This window comes from Eptesicus fuscus, chromosome 3 (assembly GCF_027574615.1).
Source record: "Eptesicus fuscus isolate TK198812 chromosome 3, DD_ASM_mEF_20220401, whole genome shotgun sequence".
Taxonomy (NCBI): Eukaryota; Metazoa; Chordata; class Mammalia; order Chiroptera; family Vespertilionidae; genus Eptesicus; species Eptesicus fuscus.
Genome location: NC_072475.1, coordinates 12109949 through 12116787, shown reverse-complemented (window position 1 = coordinate 12116787; position 6839 = coordinate 12109949).

Below are 6839 nucleotides of genomic sequence, written 5' to 3'. Positions count from 1 at the left end.
TTAAATTAGTACACATGTACTTGCTTGGAAAATAAAAAATACGTTATAAGGTACCCAGTGAAAAGTCTCTCCCCAGCTCTTTCCCCATTCACAAGTTCTTACCAAAACCTCCCATAGGATGGCACCATGATTAATTTATTGTGTATACTTGAGAGTTCTTGATGCCTCTCTCAGATAATTCAAATATATACATAGAGTTAAATGGGTAAGGATTTTATTAGGGGAAATACCTGTGAGAGACAACGGGAAGGAGCCAAGTAAGCTTGACCGCACGTGAAATGGAGAAGGAAGGAAGATAGAGTGGAGGCATTCTTGAAGACCTGTGCAACCTAAAGATTCCTTGAGGGCAAGGGGGAGGTCTTGAGCCAAAGTCCACCATCAGAGGGGCCCCAGTGTCCCAGGAGCAGGGGTGCCTTAGAATCCCACCACACTCAGTCTTCAGCTGGAAGCTGGGTGGGGGGAAGTCTGAGCAAACATGATGGATTTCAATTCAGCAACTGGGGCCTTTGGTCAGTCATGCTCCCTGTAAGAGAAGGTCGGTGAAGTACAAATAAGCTCTATTTCAGAAATCAAATAATGGAAGAAGCACTTGCTGTGCGTTTGCATTCCCTGCATAATCACACACACACACACACACACACACACACACACACACACACACACATCCTACGCTTCCACCTGTCCTGACAGGTGAGGATGGACTTGCTACTCCTGAGAAACGAGAGAAAGAAGCAGGTGCAACCCATGGCTTTTCTTTCCATTCATATGTAACACCCTGGGGCTTAATGGTACCTTTACTTCATTCCTTACCAGCTCCTCAGTGGGCTGAGGTGACATGGTGTGTGTGTGTGTGTGTGTGTGTGTGTGTGTGTGTGTGTGTGTGTGTGTGTGTGTGTGTTCAGTTTCTGGAGAAATGAAATGCAGTCAAGTATAAAGATGTACACATAGTTCTCTTCTGCTACCACTCCTTAAACCATCTCTTCCCTCCTTACACCTCAAGGAGATCTTCCCAACTGTAAAGAGAACCAAGGATCCAGACCACCAAGGTATAGACTTTCTCGTGGGTAATATTTTCTGTTTCATTTTACAAAAATAAAAAGTGTGTGGAAATTGTGCTAAGAAAGTCAATTTTTTGCATTTCTTACCCTCAATGACAAATAGTGTTTAGTACAATATGAGTAATTCAGTAAGTCTGAAAAATCATAAATTAAGCCATAAGTTGAAGGGATTATGGGTAGTAAGGGTCATTTGTTCCACCCTCTCGTCTACCACATACAGAAGATGAGTTATAGAAAGACTAGTGTTTGGCTCAAGGTCATACAGAATGCTAGTGTAGCATCTGAGATAATTGGAAACACCAGGGTATGCAGAAAATGCCAGGACTCCTAAAATTGGCATCTGCTCTCTAAAATGCTCTGAATCATCCCACGCAGCAGCAGCCACACCAAATCCTTCATGTCATAGTTTTGTGAGCACTGCAAGAATTCTGCTCCCATATGCTTAGGGTTTCAAAGATGTACTAATCCCCCAAACACATGTTAATATGGATGTTCTTTGATGAAAAGGGACAGATATATTCTTCAACTTTTCCTTCACCGCCTCCCCCCATTCTATTTCACAATGAGAAAGCCTGTTAGACCACCTACAAGCTCACTTAGGGTCTTTTAGGATGGGGGTTCATGGCTCCTGGGAGTGGGAGGAGAATTGGCTAAGGTAATGATCTTTTGGTGAAACAAAATACTTTCCTCCAGAATCCTTCTTTTTTAATTATACATAACTTTTCCCCCCTGCTTTAAAGTCCTGAGTTTTTCTGTCTTATTCCTTATCGCTTGGCTATGACACTTGCCTGTCCTCACTCCTCTCCATCCTTGAACTCCCCTGAAAACCATGCAAGCTGAGTGCTGATCACCCAAAGCCACCTACACCCACTGACTAACTCATAAAGTGCAGCATGGTGAGGGAATCAAGCCTAGGTTAGTTCCCCCATCACTTCTTCTTCTTCTTTTAATATATTTTTATTGATTTCAGAGAGAGGAAGGTAGAGAGAGAGAGATAGAAACATCCATGATGAGAGAGAATCATTGATCAGCTGCCTCCTGCACGCCCCCTACTGGGGATTGAGCCTGCAACCCCCGCATGTGCCCTGACCAGATAATCACACTGTGACCTCCTAGTCCCTAGGTCGGCACTCAACCAGTGAACCACACCAGCTGGGCACATCTCTCCTTCTTAACCCCATGGTTTTGTGTTATAGGAGAGTAAGCTAGGAACATTCCAGGACAAGCAGAATAGGGAAACTAAGACAGGTAGTTAAATAGCAGTTTGCAGTCACCTAGTAAATCCTATCTTCCCTAAACCAAGGACACTTAAGAGTAAATGGTTTGCACTTCTCCCAACCAGAGGGAAAATAGCTTAAATCACCCTACTCAGGGAGACAGATAACAGAAATCCAATTAGTGCCATTTGCCAACCACAGCCAAGGACAAATTAAGAGAATAAATCTCATTTGGTTCACCAGCAAAGGTTGATGAATACTCTGTTGATCCTCCCCGAAGACCTACCCTAAACGCTCAGCCTTTAAAGCCCCTGAAAATGAAAGTCCCAGCATGCTTTCCCTCCAGGGAGCACATCCATGCCATTCCCTTTCCCCCACAGGCACATGCCCCCTAAACTCCAAGGGACCCCAGGAGACTTGCAACCAGGGGAGCAATGGACAACGGCAGCTCATCCTGGGCTAACCCCCTGAACCTGTCCCCAAGGCCCCCTTTTCTCTGGCTTCTTAGTGAACCAAAGCAGCCCAGCCTGGGCTCTCCTGTTGCTTCTTCTATGCCCTTCCTTGTTCCAGTGTCCTAAGTGCTTTTGCTGCAGTCAGTAACTTCTTGCTTGCTTTTCTACACTCTGTCTCTCGATTGAAATCTTTCTTTCAAGAAAAGAACAGAGGTTTCATCCTCATCTCAAGGGTAACATTTGGACAAGTTGAACCACAGTAACCAAAAGCTACACTTTTCATACATCTTTGAATTTGTGACTGAGGTCTAAGGTCATAACCTCTAATCTACCATCTTTCTTTCTTTCCAACAAATACCTTTCTTGTTTTATATGCAAAAGCTTTTTGAACCCGGCCTGGCATTTACCTGTTGGAGTCATTGCAGAACATGCAAATTCAAAGCCAGTAATTTTAGCTTCTTAAAATCTCATCATTTTTTGGTTCAAAGGGCTGGATTTTATCTCTAAAATTCTGTTATAAAGCCTTGTACTACACGGTTCCATATCTTCAATTAGAATGAGGTGGTGTAATTGGCTCTTCGCTGTTCACTCCTTTAGATTCCTTCTCTCTTAACTGTGTTTACATTTTTTGTTGTTTTTACATTGTACAAGTGACATAATCTCTATATAAAAATTCAGACATTAGGCCCTAGCCACTTTGGCTCAGTGGATAGAGCATCAGCCTGCGGACTGAAGGGTCCCAGGTTCAATTCTGATCCAGGGCATATATCTGGGTTGCGGGCTCAGTCCCCAGTAAAGGGCATGCAGGAGGCAGCCTATCAATGATTTTCTTTCATCACTAATGTTTCTCTCCTTCTCCCTTCCTCTCTGAAACCAATAAAAATATATTTTAAAAAGATTCAGACAGCCGAAACCGGTTTGGCTCTGTGGATAGAGCATCGGTCTGCAGACTGAAAGGTCCCAGGTTCGATTCCGGTCAGGGGCATGTACATTGGTTGCGGGCACATCCCCGGTAGGTGGCGTGCAGGAGGCAGCTGGTCGATGTTTCTCTCTCATTGATGTTTCTAGCTTTCTATCCTTCTCCCTTCCTCTCTGTAAAAAACCAATAAAATATATATTTTAAAAAGATTCAGACATTAGGAACATGTAGAGAATCAAGTGTGAACGTCCTGTTTTCCATTCTTGCTGCATTCTATGGCTCTAGCTAGATAGCTATATCTCAGATCTTCTTAGTTTTCAACCCATTATTTAATATCTAACTGCTCCAATCTGACATGAGTCAGGTTATTCAAATAAGTCTCTACATAGAAGTGGCCAGGCAGTGAAATGTATGGACCATAAGGATAAAGCAATAAGACTCCCTGGACAATTCTCTCTGTGACAACTGTGGGAGGATTTTGATAAGTGTTGGCAGCAGGGCACTGCATGTGATGTGGGGAAGGAAACCTTGGCATTCAAACAAGCAAATGGTTTGGCAACAGTTTATGAAATTTCTGCTGTGCTGGCAAATGCCAGAGACAATTTCTCAGACTACAGAATTACTAGACATGACAGGTTCGAGAATGTTTCACAATTGTCATCAATGTAAATCATCCTTCAAAATTAGAAAGTTTTGAACTCTTAGAATAATTGTCACTATTTTTAAAAAGTTTATGAATTTAATTTGTTCATACCAAATGTTGCCTGGCCGTAAAATCAGAGGCGAAATAAAGGCATCCAAGTAAAATTATAAGGCAGGACTACTGGTGGGTTTCTATTGGATTATTACATCTTCTTTAGGCCAAAGTTAACCCCCATTTCCTCCTAAATGTGTAGCTATAAATGCCTACATTAAAAAATGTATCAAACCAATAGCCAACTTCACACATTAAGGAACTAGAATAAGGAGAACAAAATAAACCCAAAGTTAGCATAAGAAAGAAAATAATACACCCTAGCTGGTTTTGCTTAGTGGATAGAGCATCGGCCTGCGGACTGAAGGGTCCCAGGTACAATTCTGGTCAAGGGCACATGCCCGGGTTTCGGGCTTGATCCTCAGTGGGGGCTGTGCAGGAGGCAGCTGATCAGTGATTCTCTCTCATCATTGGTGTTTCTATCTCTCCCTTTCCCTTTTCTCTCTGAAATCAATAAAAATATATTTTTTAAAAAGAAAGGAAATAATAATGATTAGAGCAGAAATCAATGAAATAGAGAAAATCATGAAACCAAAAGCTGTTTCTTTGAAAAGATAAAATTGACAAATCTTTAGGAAGACTGACTGTCCCCAATCCCATAAAAAAAAAACAGAGAGAGAAAACATAAATCACTAAAATCAGGAATGAAAAAAGCACACTTTACCAAACTTACAGAAATAAAAGTGATTATAAGGAAAATAATGAACAACTGTATACCAACAAATGAGGTAACTTAGATGAAATGGGAAATTCCTAGAAAGACACAAACTACCAAAACTGACTCAAGAAGAAGTAGAAAATCTGAAAAAGCCTATAACAATTAAAGAGATCAAATTAGCCACTTAAAAAACTTCCCTAGAAATAAAAGACCAGGATCAGGTTACTTTCCTGGTGAAGTCTACCTAACATTTGAAAGATAGTGAATACTAATTCTTTATAAACTCCTTTTTTTAAAAAAAAAATATTTTTATTGATTTCAGAGAGAGGAGAGGGAGTGAGAGATAGAAACTTCAATGATGAGAGAGAATCATTGATTGGCTGTCTCCTGCATGCCCCACACTGGGGATGAGCCCACAACCTGGGCATGTGCCCTGACCACGAATCAAACCATGACCTTCTGGTTCATAGGTCTACACTCAACCACTGAGCCACACTGGCCAGACTACAAACTCTTATAAAAGATAAGTGGGGCAGGAATAATTTCCATCTCTTATAAGGCCAAAAATGCCCGATACCAAAATCAGACAAAGACAAGAAGATAGAGGGGGGAAAATCAACAAAATACTTGCAAACTAAATCCAATAATGTATAGAAAGATTATATGTTATGACTGAATGGTATTTATCCTAGGAATGCAAGGGTGGTTTAAAATGAAAATCAATCAATGTAACAATCTATAACTAATATAATAAAGAACAAAAAAAGCACATGATAATCTCAATAGATGCAGAAAAACCACTTGCCAAAATCCAAGTAGCGTTTTTAGACATTTTCTTAAAAGCCTCCATGACATTTCAGTACCACTGATATACCGCATATCTGGTTAAGCTTTTTTCACCCTCCTCACATAATTTCTTCCTCTTTGGGAGCAATATTATGCCCACTGAGAGTTCATGGCCCGGAATATTCAGATTTATATGATAAGAAAATGTAGGATGAGCAACCACCTCAAATGCCACTCTTTCTACAGCTTAATTATTGTCAGTGGCAGCAAAGGATGCAGCTATTCAATGACATTGGCCTACTGCCTTGTTCTTTATTGTGGTCCTCTGATCAGCAGCACTACCATCCCCAGCCTCACCTCAGAGCCGCTGGATCAGAGTCTGCGTTGTAACAAGATCCTCTGTTGATTCAGATTCACATTAGAATCTGAGAAGCACTGGTTTATAGGACCGTGTACAATCCTCCCTCTGTTGGGAAACATTAAGATAATGTGTGAATGGAAAAAATATGTGTAGACCCTAAGAGTAGTTAAGTCCTCCCTGCCCCTGACACCCGTTTCTCTCAAGTTTTTTTTTTTTAAATATACTTTATTAATTTTTACAGAGAGGAAGGGAGAGGGATAGAGAGCTAGAAACATCGATGAGAGAGAAAAACATTGACCAGCTGCCTCCTACACACCTCCTACCGGGGATGTGCCTGCAACCAAGGTACATGCCCTTGACCGGAATCGAACCTGGGACCTTTCAGTCCACAGGCTGACGCTCTATCCCCTGAGCCAAACCAGTTTCAGTTGTTTCTCTAAAGTTTTGACTATGCAAGTTTATTTCTTAAAAGTCAGCAGTATTATTTTTTGAACCCAGAACTGGCTGTCATTTGTCTGTCTGTCTGTTTGCTGAGAACAGTTAATTTTATTTACTTTTCCTAAGCGAGTGAAATCCCCATGAAGTTGTGTCTCGATGCCTTGCCTCCCATCTTTTTCTCTGCTTTGTTCTTTAT